This window comes from Ceratotherium simum, chromosome 27, assembly GCF_057802395.1.
Source record: "Ceratotherium simum simum isolate JZ-2026a chromosome 27, ASM5780239v1, whole genome shotgun sequence".
Classification (NCBI taxonomy): Eukaryota; Metazoa; Chordata; class Mammalia; order Perissodactyla; family Rhinocerotidae; genus Ceratotherium; species Ceratotherium simum.
In genome coordinates this window covers 40,877,604-40,897,846 of record NC_141926.1, presented here as the reverse complement: position 1 = coordinate 40,897,846, position 20,243 = coordinate 40,877,604, and the positions used below count along the sequence as shown (strand labels likewise).

General features: G+C 36.7%; 1 protein-coding gene across 2 annotated transcripts in view; it reads right to left on the bottom strand.

Moving 5' to 3' along the window:
* ZNF654 (zinc finger protein 654) overlaps positions 1–20,243 on the bottom strand; it is an 80,698-nt gene that overhangs the window by 59,810 nt on the left and 645 nt on the right. The window lies entirely within an intron of this gene.

Genomic DNA, 20,243 nt, shown 5'->3' with positions numbered 1-20,243 from the left:
AGAAATAATACAAATGTAGCAGTTTAGGAATCCAAAAAATATCAATAAAGTGATCAACTAAAATATGGTTATCTGTTTCTTAACTGCGTTCTCCTTTTTTCTGATGTAACAACGAAGACTACCAAATACTAGTTTGTCACCGAGCAAACAACCCTCTTTCTAAATTTCTGGATTTCTAAATCCAGGTAATAATAGACTAGATCATTAACACAGTATCAAGCATGACTTTATTTCTATTAGTTGTCCATTCACATCCCTGTCATTTTCCTCCCTGAAATCTCCCACTGTCATCAACTTTCATTATTTCAAACACCTCACAGCTCACAGGTGTCAAGCTGTTCACTAACGTTAATTTCATCCCTTGTTTACAGTGAATCCATCCACTTTTTAAATCTGATTAACAAACCAGAAGACATATCACAATTACCTTCCATTCTAAGAGCTTTAAAAAATGGCTATAATACATGCCTCCACTAATCTGTTGAACACATATTAATGCAACCTATGCGCTGAGTAAATCTGCTCATTTTCTAAAAACCTAAAATAAACATTGTTAATCTTTTCCCCACCCCCTGCAGTATGATTATGTTATTCACTGGTAATGTAGCTACATACATACACATGTTTCCTAGCTCGGTCCACTGAGAGGGGCTAGGAGCAACGACACCTCAGTAGCAATATACACACTTAGTGCCCACATTTTGGTTTCTAAATACTGTTCTCCAATAAAAGGAATTTGGGCTTTTCAAGCCTTCCTCCAGCAGGGCTGTAGCAGGGAAATACAAGATGAGAGTGGAACATTTTGTAGTGCTAGAAAGTAATGAAATGCTGAAAAAATGATGAGATATAAGAACACAAGAGCCAACCTGGAGGAGCTCTAATGGCTCAAGCTAGAACAATAAATAATGATAGTATCGGACTTTAATCCATGGAACCAGATAAATATCCATGAGTCCATACTGACAGAAATAAATAATCAAATAAATAAATAAACATTGGAGATGAGACAGCTCTTCTTCAGAGTAGAATCCCAATTAATAAACACAGAAGGAAAGAGAGAAACAGAGAATCACCATTAGGCAAACACACAGTAATAAATGCTGCAGACAAGATCCATGGATCAACACTAATACCATGTGGGCAAAAGCTTGAGGAGATTCATGATTTGCAGTCTCAAAGTATCTCCCTCAAGACATTTATCAACTACAAATAGAAAGATAGTAACTTCAGAGTAGAGAAACCCCACAGACATAAACTTAACCAAGCCATCAAGGTAAATATCATCAGTAAGAAATGAAACATATCATTATCATAAATGTCTTGATATGATGCACCAAGAGTGGCTCAATGGCATTTTTGTGGTACTTGTGCCAAAAATGCATAAACTCATTCCAATGATGAGAAATCATCAGACAAACCCAAACTGAGGGATACTGTAAAAAAAACCTGATCAGCACTCTTCAAATGTGTCAAGGTGATGAAGACAAGGAAAAACTGAAGAACTGTTACAGAATGGAAGAGACTAAGGGGAAATAACAACGAAATACAATGTGAGATCAGAAATAACATCCTGGGACAGAAAAAGAGCATTATTGGTGGAAAAACTGGTAAATTTCTAATAAAGTCTGTAATTTAGTGAATATTACACCAATGTTACTTTCCTGTTGTTAATAACTGTACTGTGTTTTCTATAAGTATAAAATTAGTTCAATTTTTAAAAATTTAAAAACAAAACTATTTTGTTTCAAACTTTTTCCTCAAATTTCAACGTTCTCATTTATTTTCTGGAGGCTACTTTATAAGTACAATTCTACATTTACATTCTCTACTTTGTTACTAACTACACATCAAGGTTTACCCTTGCCTATGGGTATTTTTTTAGAGTCAGATGGAAAAATAAAGCAAGTAGATCGGCAGCACTGTGGAAAGAGTACAGATTTTGGAGCCTGACAGACCTGACTTTGTCATTTATTAGCTGTGTAACCTTAGCAAAGTTATTAAACTTCTCAGTCTAAGTTTCCTGTAAAATGAATTTAACATCATCTTACTCACAGAGCTACTGAAGAACTAAGTAAGATAATATATTAAAATCTAGGATAATTCCTGGGACATAACAAGAGCTATTACTACCAGTGCACTTTGTTCTAAGAAAATGGCAAGGTTAAGCTTACTTTGGTGACTTTTTCATTGCCATCAGTATGAAATGGTTAACTATTTGTTTCCAAGTGTGATTAATTACAACAAATTTTACTCACTTTTAGCAGGCAGACAAGCCACTCCCAAATAAAATCTATTAGAAAGCTACTGCTGAGTTTCAACTATTTAGTTCAATACTCATTGACATACAAAGTATATCCTAGATTCAGCAAATACAATGCTTCATGGCTTAATAGAAACTTGAGGATTCATTTTTTATTTCATGTTTTTACAGTTTTCCATTAAGAATGAAGAAGACAAAGAAAAGCTCTGTTCAAAAGAAGCAGTCACTTGTCATTTGACTTTTTCTATCAGGACAATCTAAAGAAAATCTAAAATTAAAGTCATAAACAAAAAAACCACCAAAATGGTTTAGAAATAGATTCTAGTAAGTTAAAAGTTGTTTGCGGGGCCGGCCCGGCAGCACAAGAGGTTAAGGGCGCGCGCTCCGCTGCAGCAACCCAGGGTTCGCCAGTTCGGATGCCGGGCGCGCACCGACACACTGCTTGTCGAGCCATGCTGTGGCGGCGTCCCATATAAACTAGAGGAAGATGGGCATGGATGTTAGCTCAGGGCCAGTCTTCCTCAGAAAAAAGAGGAAGACTGGCATCAGATGTTAGCTCAGGGCTGATCTTCCTCAGAAGAAAAAAAAAAGTTGTTTGGAATCTGCACAGGACATAATCTTTAGTAGCAAGCAACCTAAAACCCAGTTCTTTTGGGGGCTCAATAAAGCATATTGTTTGTTCAGCTCACTACTCCTTAAGGTGGTATTGTGGCAACATTAAGGTCTTCAATAGGTTCTGTGAACATAATAAGACTAAACCTTTTACAAAACGAAAAATGGAGTAAGCATCTCTAAATCTTAATATTCCATACAATCTTACTATTAAAAGGAATCTTCATGATTATCTAGTCGAAGCTACCAACCACAGCAGGAATATCCATTACAAGATCACTCCCAGAAGGCTCTCATCTCCTTTAGTTTTCTGCATCCATATGATGTGAGGCAGGTCAGGGTCCTCCATGTGGCTGCCACGTGGCTGATTACCTGCTTAAAAACCCAACTTTTTCTCTTAAGTAGGTCCAAAGAAGGTAAATAGCAGGCTCATTTTCAAGGCTTTAGATAAATTTTGATCCCTGTCAATTTTTCATTTGATTCTAAACTCACTAGGGAGAGTAATATATTAAATGCTTTCCTCATAAACATTAAAATTGACACACAGACAAGGGAACCCCAAAAGACATGCTCAAGGAAATGTATAGGAACATTAAATGAAAATATGGGGTGAACAAACCTCTTTGTGTGCCTGCAGCTGACGGTATCCACAGATGTGTGTGCACATGATAACGTCTTAACTAGCATGGGCTAAGGAGAGCTCTGCATCTGACTTCAATTTAGCATGGCCTGGCCACAGATGGTACTGCAGGTATGGCTGAGGCACTGATTATATTACAGAATTTTTTTAAATGTCTTTTAGTCATACAGGCCTTTTAGACATTAGTAGGTAGAAATTTTTTTGTTCCTTCTGCCTGGTTTCTCAACAAAGACTACAAGCAGAGGATTAAACTGAAAAGTTGGTTAAGTTCACATGGGTCTTAGAACACTAGTGTGTGAATATCTAGCCTTTAAATTGTTATTATTAGTCCTAGATTGACTGACCTAATTCTGTCCCTCTCTCTCTTAATTTTGTTCTCAAAGAACAGCTCTTAGGTTTATGTGCCTTGTCCAAAGGCTTCTAGAGTCACTGTCATAATAATGTGGTCTCAAGTAGCTTCTGGGATTGATAAGTACATAAATCTAATCAAAGCTGTAGATGTCAAGATTTTATCTGAGTTCAACAAAGATGGCCAGTGGAGTTGCTGAAGTGAACAGTTGAAGAAGGGTCGGGCTCCTAATTATATAGCGCATAAATCACTTCTTAGGCTGAGTCAGAAAAAAAACTCAATGGAATTATTACAAATCCAAAGGCCAAAAGTGAAATTTAAAAGGCCCGTGTCTCAAACACTAGCTTTTAAATAGCTGTTGCTCAGTCTCAAGAAGAACTAAATTTGTTTAAAAAAGATGATATACTTAAAATAATTGTGGGAGAGTTGAAAAAAATTTAAAAAACTGAAGGAGGTCACGCTGATTAAGATGGAAGAAGAGAGGGACTTCCCTAAGAATAGGTTCACTCTTAGAAGCTAGACTGGCCAGATATGAAAAAAGAAAAAGGAAATATACATAACAAATTATGTCTTCTTAAAGATGGAATTAGGGGGAAAAAAGTATTTTAGTTGCTCCTCATTAGAAAGGAAGAGTGACTGGTTCCAAAGAGACCTAACAGAGGGACAGAAGTTAACTGCAGGATGGAAATCTCAGAGTGAACCAGACTGGAAATCCAACTGTGGCAAGATGCTCCTTTAAAGACATAGATGAAGTCCATGTTAAGAGCAAGCAAAAAAACACACCTGGAAGACTAAGACTGCTATATAAGGTAACATAAAATCTATACATACCTAAAAAGTAAAAAAAAGCTAGGAGACTACCTTCAAACACCTGAAGCATTTCAGGTGCATTTCAAATTACTAGTTATTACAGAGCACAACGTATGGTATGGCACAGCGCCACAGAGGAAACTGACCCAGGAACTCAAAGTTAGGCCTCAGGGGGTGATTAAGGAAAAGCGACACTGCAAAAAAACAAAATAAGAGGTCAGTTCTAGGTTTGATGTTGAGCTGGTAAGATTTTATTAAGTCAGGGAAACAAGAAGGGACAAAATCTGTTTGATTTGACGAATGCTTTTTGACAAACTCAGAATTCCTTGACTTTCATCTCTGATATTATGGGAAATCTTACAAGAGATAATTGAAGAATATGAAAGCCTGGGCCCAAAAGCAAAGAGGAAGGAAAAGGAAGACAAGAGGGGCCAACTTAACAATAGTCTAAAATGAAAACAAAAACAAAACCAGCTATGTTTATCTGAAATGGCACATCCTACTATTGCTGACAGTAATGTGACAAAAACGAATGTTTGCACTGCCAGTGAATTAGAACAAATTATGTAAGGCCTAGAATTGTTAAAAGCAGAGTAAAGAAAAGGTCTAGAAGAGCAGGTGGCAGAAAAAATATTGTCTTCACTGGGCTCCTATGAGCACACACGTCAGAAACATCAAAAGCAGGTCATTTCAGGTACCTGTTTATGGTTATTATCTGAATAATACAAATATGGGGCCAACAGGAGTGCTTCTATGATTTTAGCTCAACAGGCCTAAGAATTTCAGGGGGAGTGGCAACAGCCAAGGCAGCACAGGACTAAAAATGTGTTGGCATGAGGTTGAGGACAGAGAAATCCAGAGACAAGGGCTGAACACCAGGGCTGTGGAGACTGCAAGGCTGGAGCCTCATGGAGATTGTGCTTTGACCTTTACACGTGACAAGTCAGTGATGTACTCTTCACAAGAGGCAGTATCGAAGCTGTGCCACTAAACAGAATCCACACTTACTGCAGCACAGGAGTACCAGGACAATACAGAAGACATGGAAATGAAAAGCTTTAATATGAAGGAAATCTAAAGGAGGAAACATCAAGCACGACCTGGTGCCCAGGGCTGCCATCCACAGTAATCTGTAAACTCTGCAAGACAGAAATTCAGATACAACTTTCAAGGGAAAAGAACTGTTTGACTTAAGTGCTCTCAACCCCCACAAGATGTTAAACATACAGTGGCAAAATTAACCACTTGATGAATTTTCCCAGTAAAATTTAAGTACAAATCACAGACTCTGGCAGTTGGCACAACTGACTGGCACCTTGGTAAGGCTGAAACCAAAACTGACTGGGTACTCTGTTTTCTGTGCACCCATCTTCCTTCAGATATCACTAAATCCTACTGGCAAAGCAATATGAGTCAACTGTACCATGTACTCCTTTCAAGGAATTGCTAGTGTTTCTAAATTTAATGGGTGTTGGGCTGGTAGGGTAATAAATATTTGCTCTACTGACCTTCTGGATTCTTAACAGAGTAAGACACAAAAGAGATTGGGGGTTAAATAATTCTCCTGTAGAGGTGCAAAAGGAGCCACTCCCAATTGGAGGAAGACAACTGACGCTACAGCTCCTGAAAATTCCCCAGCACTAAGGATAGAGGCACACAGAGACCCACTGGCTCTGATTAAGCAATCTCCTGGTAAGGGAGGAATTTGGCATCTTAACCTCTTTAGAACTCTAGACTTTAATTTCTCTTTGTGAACTTGATAATGAGAGACAACTCATTTGACCAAATTTGATACATTATTACTTTTATTGACATTTGGTCCCCTATCCTCAAATTAAAACCTGAAAGAAAATTTTAAATTTAAAACTGTCATAGGTAAATTAACTCGAAAACACAGAAGCAGCCTCTATTAAAAAGCCTTATCCTTGAATTACTGAAGTATTGCTAAAAAAGGAAAAGAAATTATGGATTCTACATTTCGATAAACTTTATCATCAGTTACTTGAAAATGCATTGTTCTTAAATGAGCATGAGTATCCTCAAGATTAATAAAAATGTCCATTTTGGCTAATGATTAATAATTTGTTCTTCCTTTTTTTAGAATCCATTAACTCTTCAAACCCAACAGTCAAAAATTCTACTGTTCATTTAGATTCCTTAATTGTTCCTTCTACCATTTATTGTTAATACTACCACCATATTCCCAGACATTTGGACTAGAAACCCAATGCAATTTCATAAAATTCTTTATGCCTTGTCTCCACATTCAACCAGATCCTAAATACTTTATTTCCTTCCATATTTCTTTAAACTGTTCCTGTCTCTACATTTTCATTGCCACTACCCAGCCAAGCCCTCAATTACCCCTTTTCTGAAATAATCCAATAGCTTCCTTTGTTGGTCTAGGCTTTAATTCTTTACCTCCTCTAGTCTATCTTAAAGCAACATTTTAAGATTAGTTAATGATGGCACTGCTTTGTCCTTGAACCTACAAATCCTCCTACAAAATTCAAAAGCCTAAATCAAGATCTGGACCAATCCATTTTTCCAATCTTAATACCTACCAACACTTTTCTGAGTATATATTCTAGTCCAGTGGTTCTCAAACTGGAGAAGAATCACCGGGAAGACATGAAAAACGCAGATTTCTGGGCCCCAGCCCAAGTTTCAGATTCTGTAGGTCTAGGGTGGGGCCAAGAAGTTGCATTGCTAATACTGTTCAGGTGATGTTCATACTGCTGTCCAGGGGAATCACAAACTACCCCCATTCATAAATACATCATGTCATCTACCTTTTCAAAAATTATCTGCTCTACTCAGAATCTCCTCCTACCCATATCACTTCCTTTTTCATGCCTACATTTTTAATACTAACAATTTTTTAAGACTCAATTCAAATATTATCACATCCATTGAAACCTTCCCAAATTATCTCTATTAGAAGTAGTCTCTCCAGGTGAACTTCCAGAGGACTTACAATATATCACGTTAGTGGCGCTAATACACATTTTCCTGTTTTAGGGTTTATTTATATTTACTCATTCATTTATTCAAATCTTAATCAGTGCTTACTATGTTCCAAGTACCCTGTTGCTTTCATTTTTAGTGGAAGGAAAATAGGTAAACAAATATAAATTAAACAGTGTTAAGTACCTTGGAAAACAAGAAAACACAAGGTAAGGGGAAAAGGGAATGTGAGAGGTGGGATGCTACTTTATACTTTATCTGGGGTGTTCAGGGAAGGCCTCCAACTCTCTGATAAAAGGATATTTGAGCAGGGTCCTGGAGCAAACCATACAGATATCCAAATGAAAAGTGTTTCTGGCAGACAAAACAAAGACCAAATGCAAAGGCCAAGGGGCAGGAGCATACTTATTCAAGCTGAAGAAGGGGCAAAAACGCTGGTGTAGCTGAAGGTAAGTAGTGGAGGCAAAGAGTAACAGGAGACAAGTCAAAGAGCTGGACAGGGGTGGGACCGTGAAGCCTGCAGTCCACGGTAAGGATTCTGGCTTTGACTCGGAGACAGAAAAGAATGTAAGGTTTAGAAGAGATCTCACTCATGTCTTTAAAGGGATCACTTCGGCTGTGTGGAGAATAAACTGAGAAAAATTGGAAGCAGGGAGATAAAATAATCCAGGGGAAAGATGACTGTGGTCCGGGTCAAGGTCCTAAGAGTGGACACACTAGTCAGATGTGCCTTTTCTCCCTTACTAGAAGATTCAGTTCCCCGAGGGTAGGGGTTGTGACCTTTTCCTCCTTAAAGCCCCTATAATCATTAGGATCAAGTTTTTCACATAGTACACAGCCAATTTTTTCTTTCAGGAATACCTTCTACAACACTTTTATGGTACTTGATGTATCTAGATCTATGTCTAAAATAATTCAGTTGACTGACATTAAGAAAAAGTAAGTTATATACTGTCGGACAGACATATGCAGCATTTTATGAGCACCTACAAAAGTATGAGCACTTAATAGTTGTTCAAGTTAATTTCAAAATATAAAGGAGAGGACAAAGAATCTCAAGAGTTCTTCAGAAGAAGGACAAAACAGCTTCAGTTAATATAGAAAGTTTTCAAGAAATTGTAAGTAGAATAATTTCTTATTTTTTTCATAAAATCAGGAGTTAAGAAGGGGGTGCATAATGAGAGTTAAGTGCCAAGAAGGGAAGTCAAAATTGCATATCCACTCTTAAGTTTATAAACACAGGATGACATGTAGGAAATCAATAAGAAAGGATGAATGAGTTTTAAGATTCTCACAACTCGGTTCTACCTAATTTTTTTTACAACTTTCTCCCCACTTGATTATAAGTTATGTACACTCACTATAGTAAATTTGGGTAATATCTGAAAAAAAATCATCCATCATTGTACGGCTCACATATAACCATTATCAACATCTTGGTATATTTCCCATTCTAGCTGTGTGACTTGAGGATAGTTGCTTAACCTCTCTGAGTCTCAGCTGCATCATTCATAAAATGAAGATAAAAATAGTACCTATCTCACAGGGTTGTTGCAAAGAATAAATGAGAATGTAGGACAGGGGCTGACATACTTTTTCTTAAAGGGCCAGAAAGCAGCTTATGGGCCATACATTCTCCATCCCAATTCCTCAACTCTGCTGCTGCATCATGCAAGTAGCCATAGAAAATATAGAAATGAACGGACATACACCAATGAAGTTTTATTTGTAAAAACAGGCAGTACTGCTTGTGTCACAATGGCTTACAGCAAGGGTTCACAACCTTCTCGTGTATTTGGACTGTTGTTGGGTTATGTTTGTTTAGCTAGTTTTGAAATTCTTAAGAGAATCTTATAAAAACAACAAACAAAAAAACCTTAGACCTGCTCACCATGGAAATGCAAATACAACTTTTTGCAAATAATTTCAGAGAGTTAACAGACTTTCTGAAGTACACAAATGGCTCCTATAGATCATCATCAAGAAATCCTGTTTCTAGTGAAGTAGCTCATTTGATTTTTCTTTACAGCACTTTCTCCCTCTAAAATCCACATGAGCACAGTGGGAATGGACCAGCCTATCTTCAAATCACATAATCTTGCTACAAACAAATTGTTCCATCTAATTTTTTTATCATAATATTATATTTTCCTAGGTCACTACATAGTCATTGAAAACATAATTTTTTAAGGCTAAATAATATTTTAGCTTATGAGGGTTGAAAAGTTTTCCACTATTTTAGATGTTCTGCTTGCTTTTCCAGTTTCAATTCATTCCTTTCATTAATTATAATTAATGCTAGGATGAACAGCTCTATGTCCAAATTTATATTTCCTCAGAAATTAATGCTATAAGGAAAATTACTAAGTCAAAAGGTACAAATTATTTTTAACATTTCTAATATATTTTGATGGATCATGCTCTAGAAAAGTTGTGGTGATTTTTACTTGAAAATGAGATATCCATTTCACTGCACCTTCATGAGCATAGAATATAAATTTTAGACTTTACTAATGAGTTCTATAACCTGGGAGATCTTTGATTTTTTTTTTTTATTGAGGTCATATTGGCTTATAACTGTGTAAATTTCAGGTGTACATTATTATGTTTCAGTTTCTGTATACACTGCATTGTGTCCACCACCAATAGTCTAGTTTTTATCTGTCATCATACATACGTGGCCCTTACCCCCTTTGCTCCCTCCACTCCCTTCTCCTCTGGTAACCACTAGTCAGTTAACCTGAGAGATCTTCGGCAAGAGTTTTCAAAGTATGGTAAAAGGATAGATAATAAAGTCTAAAAATGCACATCCACTGTATTCCAGATTAGTAAGATTTCCCTATATTCAAAGTTAAATCTAAATGATATGGAGACACTAAACTTTCAAATTTAATCATTTAAGATAAACACCTAGGGGCCAGCCCGGTGGCGCAAGCGATTAAGTGCTTGCATTCCACTGCGGCAGCCCAGGGTTCGCCGGTTCAGATCCCGGGCGCGCACTGATGCACCACTTGGCAAGCCATGCTGTGGCGGCATCCCATATAAAGTAGAGGAAGATGGGCATGGATGTTAGCCCAGGGCCAGTCGTCCTCAGGAAAAAAAGAGGAGGACTGGCAGATGTTAGCTCAGGGCCGATCTTTCTCACAAAAATCAATCAATCAATCAATAAATATCTAAGTAAACATCTAAAACATATTCCATACCCTCCTGCCTTCAAAACACAAGATAATAACATAAAATAATTTCTGCTGGTTTGTATTCATCATAACTCTTGCATCTTAAGAATAACCACTATAGTGAGCCACCGCCTCTGAGAGAACTATATCCCATTCGGGTGGGTTGGAGGAAAAAAATAAAAAGGTTGAGAATCACTTCCTACAGGGAACTTCTAATAGCTTAAGTCTGAATTTTTTCTCTCTTTTACATTCATGAACATCTTTAGCTTTCGCTGCCTTCAGTCTTTTTTAATCACTACTTCTACTCAGTCAATAACTCCTTTAGTATGCTATGGTATATATCAAATACATATGCATAGATGCTATAATAGATACCAAATGCACATTCCTAGAGACAATATCATGTATGGCTGTATTGGAGTGGCTAAGTGCACAGGCTCCTGACAGTCAGAACAGCCAAAGAGTCCAATCTGACTATCACATACCAGCTACACTGACTTAGTCAAGCCATTTAATCTCTCTCGGTCTTTGTTTTCTGATCTGTAAAATGAGAATAATGGTACATACCCTGTAGGGTAGTGGACTGAGATAAAACAGGTAAAGGATTTAGTACAGTACCTGATACATGAAAAACAGTCAAAATGAGTTATAGACATATACAGAACATTTCAATACAATAAGTAAATCTTCCAAATATTAAAAACATATCAAATCATTGGCAACAGTGATTAGTGAGTGTTCAGAGCATTTCAACTTTAAGGTAACCAAAACAGACACTGGTTAATTTTAGTAAACTCTAGTTATAGAAATATACATTAATAAGCTATGTACATTTTTTATTGGGACATTATATATACCCACATATATATATACATATTTTCACGGTACAGAGAACAATGTTGTGCACCTATCTATTAATATCATAACCACTTCTCTTCCTTCTCTATCTTTTCTCCTTTCACTTCTCTGTAGTATGTTTTACCACAAATGGAGCCAGAAAATGAGCCTGTCCCATTCTTTCTCAAAGTTAATTAACTGATCAATTACAGTGTATCACTCAACCCTGAATGAATATAACTAATCATGTTCTCCCTGCCTTAACCTACACAGAGAAGCACTGCTGAACCAAAGTACAGACTAGAACCAAAGTACAGATGAGAAGACCTTCCAGTCTTTCTCCAAAAGAAACTCAAATGCTTCTGGAGGTCAATTCAATCTACCTCTGTAAGAAACTCCATTTTAGACCTCCATTCACCTTAAATCTCCAACTACCCCCATCTGCTCTAAATAGGTGAACTTCCCTCCTACCGCAAAGCTCCTATATGAAGCAGTCCCTCCATTTGTGCTCTGAATCTTGTCCTTCCTTCCCTTTTTGGTATCGTATTTCATAGATTCTTTCTTCTTTTGTAGATTTACCTCTTTCTTTTAAATGAATCATTCTCATCAGATTTTAAACATGCCAAATTCTCACCTATTTTTAAAAAAACCCTCACCTTCAATCCACAAGCTCCTCAGCTTCCACTCCTCTCCCCTCCTTTACAAGTTATCTACACTCACTGTCTCTATCTCTCTGCCCTCACAGTCCTCAAACTACTCCAGCGTGACTCCTGCTCCCATCACTACAGCAAAACGGCTCTGCTTAAAGTCACCAAAGACCTCCATGTTAACTCAGTGGTTGAATCTCCACAGCGTCTGATGCCAGTTACCATCCACTCCATCCTGAAATATTCTTTTCCCTTGTCTTCTGTGACAACACAGTTCTTTGGTTTTCTCCAACCTCTTTAACTAATCCTTCTCAGACTTCATTTGAAGAGTCACCCTTTCCTACCAGGTCATTGAACTGTGGAGTTCCTAAAGCTTCACTTCTAAGTCCTCTTTTTTCCCACTCTCAATTATCTCCTATGTGAGTGCGCTCACACACGGCTCCAAACACCACGCATGCAGCTGTGATGACCAGACCTCACCTCTGAGCTCTGGGTTCCGTGCATCCAGCTCTCTTGAAGACCTCTCCTTGGATGAGGAAAGGCACCTTAAATTCAACATGTTCAAACTAAACCAAAGAATCTCAGCAGAGTTCAACTTGCCCAAGAATCCAAAAACAGGCAAGCCTCTTATTAGCCCCCATTTTATGGTATTATATACCTTTTCTTCACAGAACTTATGAAAGTTATAACTGTACACAAAAACAAGAAAAGTGCCTGTTTGCTTACCACCATATGCCAAGTGCTTTACTTCACCAGAAGCTTCAACCCTAACAGCAACGACTCTTTTTTCTACTGCTTAGATGGAGAGCCTCTCAACTATTTTCATATTCACCACTGCTTTCAAGAGTTGAGGGTACTGAGTGCTTGGTACAGCGTAATGTACTGGACTTTAAGATCTTATGTAACACATCATACAGATCAACTTCCTCTCAGATTTAGCTTGCCACCAGTGTGCCACCGCAACTCTAACCCAGTGAAGCTGAGTGGGTCTCATCCTAGAGAGCAGACCCACACTTAATACCATGTACTGCTAACATGATGAGCTGACCTGTCAGAGAAAGAGGGAGCTAAGAAATCAATGTGATACATATTACATGAAAACTGAAGGTTACCTAGTATTAGATTTACTAGAAATTACAAAACTTAAAAACACTTTCCAGGGCCGGCCCCGTGGCGTAGTGGTTAAGTGCGTGCGCTCCGCTACTGGCGGCCAGGGGTTTGGATCCTGGGCGTGCACCGACGCACCGCTTGTCCCGCCATGCTGAGGCCGCGCCCCACATACAGCAACTAGCAGGATGTGCAACTATGACATACAACTATCTACTGGGGCTTTGGGGTAAAAAAAGGAGGAGGATTGGCAATAGATGTTAGCTCAGGGCCAGTCTTCCTCAGCAAAAAGAGGAGGATTGGCATGGATGTTAGCTCAGGGCTGATCTTCCTCACACACACACACAAAAAAATACTTTCCAATTTAGACTAGGTACTGCTGTAATTGCTTTACACCATAACTAGAATTAACATTTGGTTAAATAAGTTACTTTAAATTTAAATGGCCTAATACCCTTAACCATTACACATTAATGTACATTTAAAAAGGCAGATCAATTGATCATATTTTACCGATCATATTTTATTTTTTCAAATACCTCACCAGACACATACTTTACGATAGCTTTCTTAAATTTAATTTAAAGTTCTCTTTTTTCCTTTTGTTTGTAGCTGTTAAGGTATAGTTTAGAACATTTTGGCAGGAAAATCATAAAGATTCAGTGCCAACAATAACAGTACAACTGGTGCCTTACTTCTGTTTGGCAGAACTATAAAATGATGGTATCATTAAAAAACTTAAAAGCAACGAACTTCATTTAAAAATAGTTTCTCCTACCATTTTATCTACATAATTAAAATTGAGATAGATTTTTTTAAGCCAATGTGATGTGTGGTTATTAGAAAGCAATAACGGACATATATCTAATGTGAGATTGTGTACAAAGACGTTACTTAAGTTTAGCATCTCATTGGTTAACCTAAAATGATCTTCATAAGTTCACTTAACCAATTCATTTAAAAAAAATAATTTCACATATTTTTGAGAAACAAGGAGTTAAATTTCATCATACTCAAAATAATCTTGGATTTATTCACAGAAAATAAGCAATCTGTGAGGTAGAAAGAGAAAAAAATAAAATATATTTTGTATACTTTATTTTTCCTCTGATTATAAAGATAGTAGGTTTAATCAAGAAAATTTAAAAAAATAAATGTAAAGAAAAAAATAAAATTCAGCTATAAACATATCAGTAAGAAGTCAACCACTGTTAACAATTTGCTATATGTCTTTTCAGTCTTTTTTTATTTACAAAAGTGAAATCACCTGTCTCCTGTGTCTTTTCAGCAGTTATTACACCATGAAGAGTTTCCCACATGAATAAATATTCTTTAAAAACATGATGTTAGGAGGAGAACATAGGATTCCATTATATGTAACTACTCCCCTAACTTTTGGTCACTAAGGTTATTTTTAATGATTTGCTATTACAAATAATGTCATTATGAACAATTACTATAATTCAATTCTGAAAGTGAACCTAAAAAAGCATTAAACAACAACAACAATGAAGCATTTAGCTCCCCAAATACAGCTATCAAGATTCAGTGTTCATTTTGTTTTGTTTTTCCTAACTATAATAAATAAAATGTCTTTCCACAGAATTCACCTTTTATGAACACTGGAAATGTCCCAAAGGTGTCAAATTTTGAAAACCATTTTACAAAAGCTAAAATTTTAATTTGCAATTTAGTGATAAAAATAATTTTGCCAAAAGGAAAACATAAATTCACGTGATGAAATTATTTCTAGCTCTGAATATGCACTACAGAATAGACCATGAAGTAGAATGCTCTTTTTCAAAAGTAAATAAATCACTATGAATTATTTTCAACACTTTCCTTTCCATCATCTTTTCATATCTATTATTCTTTATTGAGCTGAGAAACTAATTTGAGACTTCTAGTTAAAGATGGTAGATTGAACACACAGCTACTTCTGCTTCCACTCAAAAACTCCACTAAAAAAAAACAGTAAAAATATTTTTATTTTAAAAGACCTAAACCCACAAGGAGGAACACAATGAAAACAGAGAGATGACAACCCTTGGGTCGTTATTATTTAGCAAGGAGGGAGCAAGCTGATTTGTGCTGAAGATTCCCAGAAAACCTCAGGAATCTGAAACACCACATACCCTAACAGAGGAGATGAAAGTAGCGTCAAAAACAGAAAGATGAGCTGAAAATCTCCCCCAGACCCCCTCACCTGCCAGATCAATGGAAAACTCCTAATTCTCTGCAGAGACTCAGAAATAACCGGGTAGGGGAGGAAGAGGTTGGAGGTAAGGGAACGGCTTAGAGAGAACACAGGGTAAAATCAACATGTACATTGAGATGGTAAGGTAGTCCCCACCTCCCCTGTCAATGAGGTTAACTCAGCACATCTACAATTAGGAAAAAAAAAATTACTGATAAACATGGAAGTAAATATCATAAGTACTAACAGAGCTGCAAGTGACTGCCTCTGGGAAATATGTGGCGAAGGAAAGGGTCAGAGTACAACCACTATTTTTTATTATAAACCGTTGGGGAAAAAAACAAAACTGGTTGCTCTACAATATCCATTCTTGTTTTCTTCCTTCCTAACAGAATCATAGACATGTGTTTATCAGGGAAAAAAAATAATACAAAAAAAATTTCCTAACATTCTTTTTAGATGGGGATAGCTAACAAGATAGAAGTGGAAGTTACTGAGTAGGATTTAGAGCAAGCTGTTTTTGGCTTTCCCCAGAGATACACTGTTCCTGCTACTTGGAACTCAGATGAGATGGCTGGAACTCCAGCAACTATCTTGGATCATGAGGCAAACTTGAGATAAGAAGACAAGGATGACTGATAAGAAAGAAAGAGCAAATGATGGTACAATAATGATAAAGCCACCATATCATCCCTACACTGTCCATTCAATACTTTTCACATGGAAAATAAATGTGTACTGTTGTTTAAGCTATTTAAGTCAGGTTTCTATTAGCAGCAAAACGAAATTCCTGACATTTAAGTCTTCTATGACTTTTTAAACTAAGTACATATAAAACATTTATAAAATTTAAAGGATATTAAAAAATAATTCCAATTAATAGCAAGAATTGGTAAAAATGTATTATTATACCCTAAGAAACTACTCAAACAACTATATTATGTAAATTCTATATCAAGACTAAGAGATAAGGATTGTACTTTCCTAAAACAATTAAATTTTAGTTTCTCTCAAGTAAGAGATATTAGCATGTATTTTATAAAACCATGAGGCAAACTCTTTTCTGTTAGATTGTCTCTTAGGCACCTATTAAAGTGCCTGGTACAAAGAAGTTGCTTGAAATTACTTGAGGCTCATTAAATACTTGTTTCCATTTATATCAGCATTACAGACATAAAGTATCCACTAAGAGTTCCAAAGTAAGGGTATCGGGGTCTCTCAACCTCAGCACTACGTATTGCTATTTTGGATCAGATAACTCTGTTGTTGGGGCTGCCCTGTGAGTTGTAGGATATTCAACAGCATCCCTGGCCTCTGCCCACTAGATGCCTGTAGCAACCCCCCAATTAAAACAAATAAAATATCTCCAGACATTGCCAAACGTCCCCCGCAGGAAACAAAATCCCTGAGAAAATGTAGTTGTTTTTGGAAACCATTTAATGCTTCATCAGGAGCATTCAGCTTTTCTAGTTAAATAACAGAATTTTAGAAGTATAAAAGTATAACATTTCTAAATTTTCTCTAAAGTTTATTGTGGGATACAAACGATAAGTGACCCACAGATTGGATTATCACTAATGTCCCTTTTAAGCCTTCAGAGGGTTTCACATTCGAGAAATACTAATCGCTTCTATCTGTTTAAGCGCATCTATGTGCTAGGTACAGCACTGAGCACCTCACGTTCACTCTCCCATTTTACACTCATGACATCCTCACAACGGGTATTAACTCCACTGCAGTTAAGAAACAATGTTCAAGTCTGTTTTAATCAACGTATCAAAGTGTTTCCAGAAATACTTATTTATCATTTACTATATTCATTCGGCACCGAACTAAGAAGAAAGTACCTTAACTTGCTTAGTTTTCAATCAATTTATGATCAAAACATTTCTATACATCTAGCAACAAAATAAATTGAATTATTAAAACCTTCAGGAATTGGGGAAATGTTCATAGCACCTAACAAGTCAGAGAAAGAATAACTATCTGTTTCTTGAAGTATTTTTTACACTGTGCCATAATGAAAGAGTACTTTCTCAATTTTTCATCCATGATTCCCTGAGCACTTCCAGTAACTTTTTTTCCCCTTTACACAACTTGCCAAAAAAATCCACTTTATGATTATTTAAGGATTTATCTGTAATTTCAATCTGCCTGCAGCAGAAATTGAAGGCTAGGTTCAAATCTCAGCTTGTCCACCTACAGGAACTGAAGACAAGTTAGCCTGTTCAGGCCTCAACTTCAACTATGTAACTTGCATAACAAGATTTATCTGAAGGCCTTAAGAGTTAGCAGGTCCTCAATAAAAATTACTTTTCCCTTCCTTTTGTCCTCGAAGCAAATTAAATATCAGTTAAGAGCAAATGCTATTTAAAATTTGTTGACAGTCCACTAATAAGAGCCAAGGAAGGATGTGATGGGGCAGTGAGTCCAGCATTACACATGTAAATGTCTGGAAATCGACACTTGCAATCTCCCAAATCCACCATCTCAAAAATCAGCTGAAGCCTAAGGGTAATCCTTTATTCCCTAAATTTGAGATTTTAGAATTACTGGTATTGTTTCTCAGATAAAAAAGCATATCATCAAATGCATTAAGTGCATACATAATTTATCACTTATATTATCTACTGTCTTCTGTTTTACTTTTCTTGGTGGTAAAAGACACAAGAACCTCTCTTGAAAAGAAGTGTTCCTTCCTCTCTCCGTTCACCCACACAACTAACTGCTAAGAAATTTTGATTCATATTTCTCTCTAAAAGGAGGAAGATAAATGGGAGCCTTTCTTCTCAATGCCACAAGGCTGTGTGTATAATTCATATATGTAGTTAACTGTCACCCACCCTAGTGCATATTATACATTTTATGGATTACTCATGACTAAGCCATTTACTAATGAATGCAAGTTACTACTACCCTTAGTAAATATCAGGAAACCAAATGTTTAAAAAGAAACAATCACTGGGAATTAGATTATATAATCCACTGCTTCCCTCACTGGCAAATAAAACAGAACTACTATCCTAGAAATATATTAAACAATGGATAAAACTCAACTTAATACAGGTAATCTTTTATTCCATCTTAAAGTTTTAATACAAAAAAGGACTTCACAAAGCTCACCTGCAAGACAGAAGGAGGGCAGGAACCCTAAGACAGATCTATTGGTAATCCAGAGTATTATAAAATAAGTAAGGAGGCTTCAGGTAAAAGCTGGCAACCTTTAAGTACGTCAGTGTAACACCCATAATTTACCAATATAAAATAAAAGTTCATTAAGTTCTTCCTCTTTGGTTTTATTTCCTTGGATATTTAAGAGGTAGTGTAGTTTTATACAATAGTCAACTTCAATTTTCTTACAATAATTTACTGTCACTGTTCGGACACTGTATTTCACAGGCTGAATTCATTCATTTGTTCTTAAAATTATTTCAAGAAATAGAATAAGAATAGTTAAAAGTTCTCCAAAAATGTTCTGGCCCTCAAATAAAATTTCAAACTCGACAGCAATTAAGGGTTATCTGATCAAGTAAATTAACAAAGCTAAATGTAACCAAAACCAAGTTGCTCATTAATGAAATAAAAAGCAAAACATAGAAAAAAATAAAAAGCCTTTCTGCCTGTGAATATATTTAAAAGATCAATTGTAGTCTAATTCTCAGAAGTTTAAATTTCCTGTAGATACAAAGTCTACCGATAACATGATTTCTAGACGTAGAATGCATAGTTAGAAAACAAGCACTGTAAAGACATCGAACCTCTAACTCCAGTGAATGCCAACACCAGGAAAAAAATCCCCACATTTTCAAAAAAGTCACTAAATAGAGACCAATGGCAAAGAAAACTGACAATACTCTTCACCAAGACAATTTCCACCTTCAAACCAACTTATCTATTGAAGAGGGGAGAGTTTGAAATCAAAAGACAATTTAAACTAAAGTACTAAAAACTTACCTGAAAATGTCAACTCCATCCTTTTTCTTTCAATGCTTGGAAAGGCATAAAATCAAATTTCAGCAAACATGATGCCCACTTCTTGTTAACTTTATTTCCTACTTGTTACCAGAATGAAATTAATAGGTAACTTTAATTAATACTTAAAGGATCCAAACTCTACATATTCACTCGTTTAATTACTACCCTTATTTGACAGAAGAGGAAACTAAGGCACAGAGAGGTTAAGTAACTTGTCCAAGGTAACACAGCTAGGAAGTGGTGAAGCCATGATTTGAACCCTATACATCCAACGTAACAAATAAAAAGGCAGAAAAGGAGTAGCAAAAATTTATTCCGAAACAGTTTGCAAAACAAGAGTGTTGTAAATGAGAACAAAATGTTTAAACTACAAATATATGTAGATGTGAATCTCACCCCTAGACGGGTACTTTGGCGCTATAATGTTTGATTACGGGCAAACACTTGAAACTACAACCCACTGTAGCGGCAGTCGACCGAGCCAGTAACCGCCTGTCACCGTGCGGACACCGTCCCCCAGGCTGCGTTACACACGCCGTAATTTAAAGAACGAGGAGGCGGTGATGTAACCGCAGCGGCGCTTGAGGGGAAACTACTTTCTGCCCGCAGTCGCGGAGCCCAGCGCGCGTGCCGGGAGAGTGGCCGGCAGGGACCGGTGACAACCAC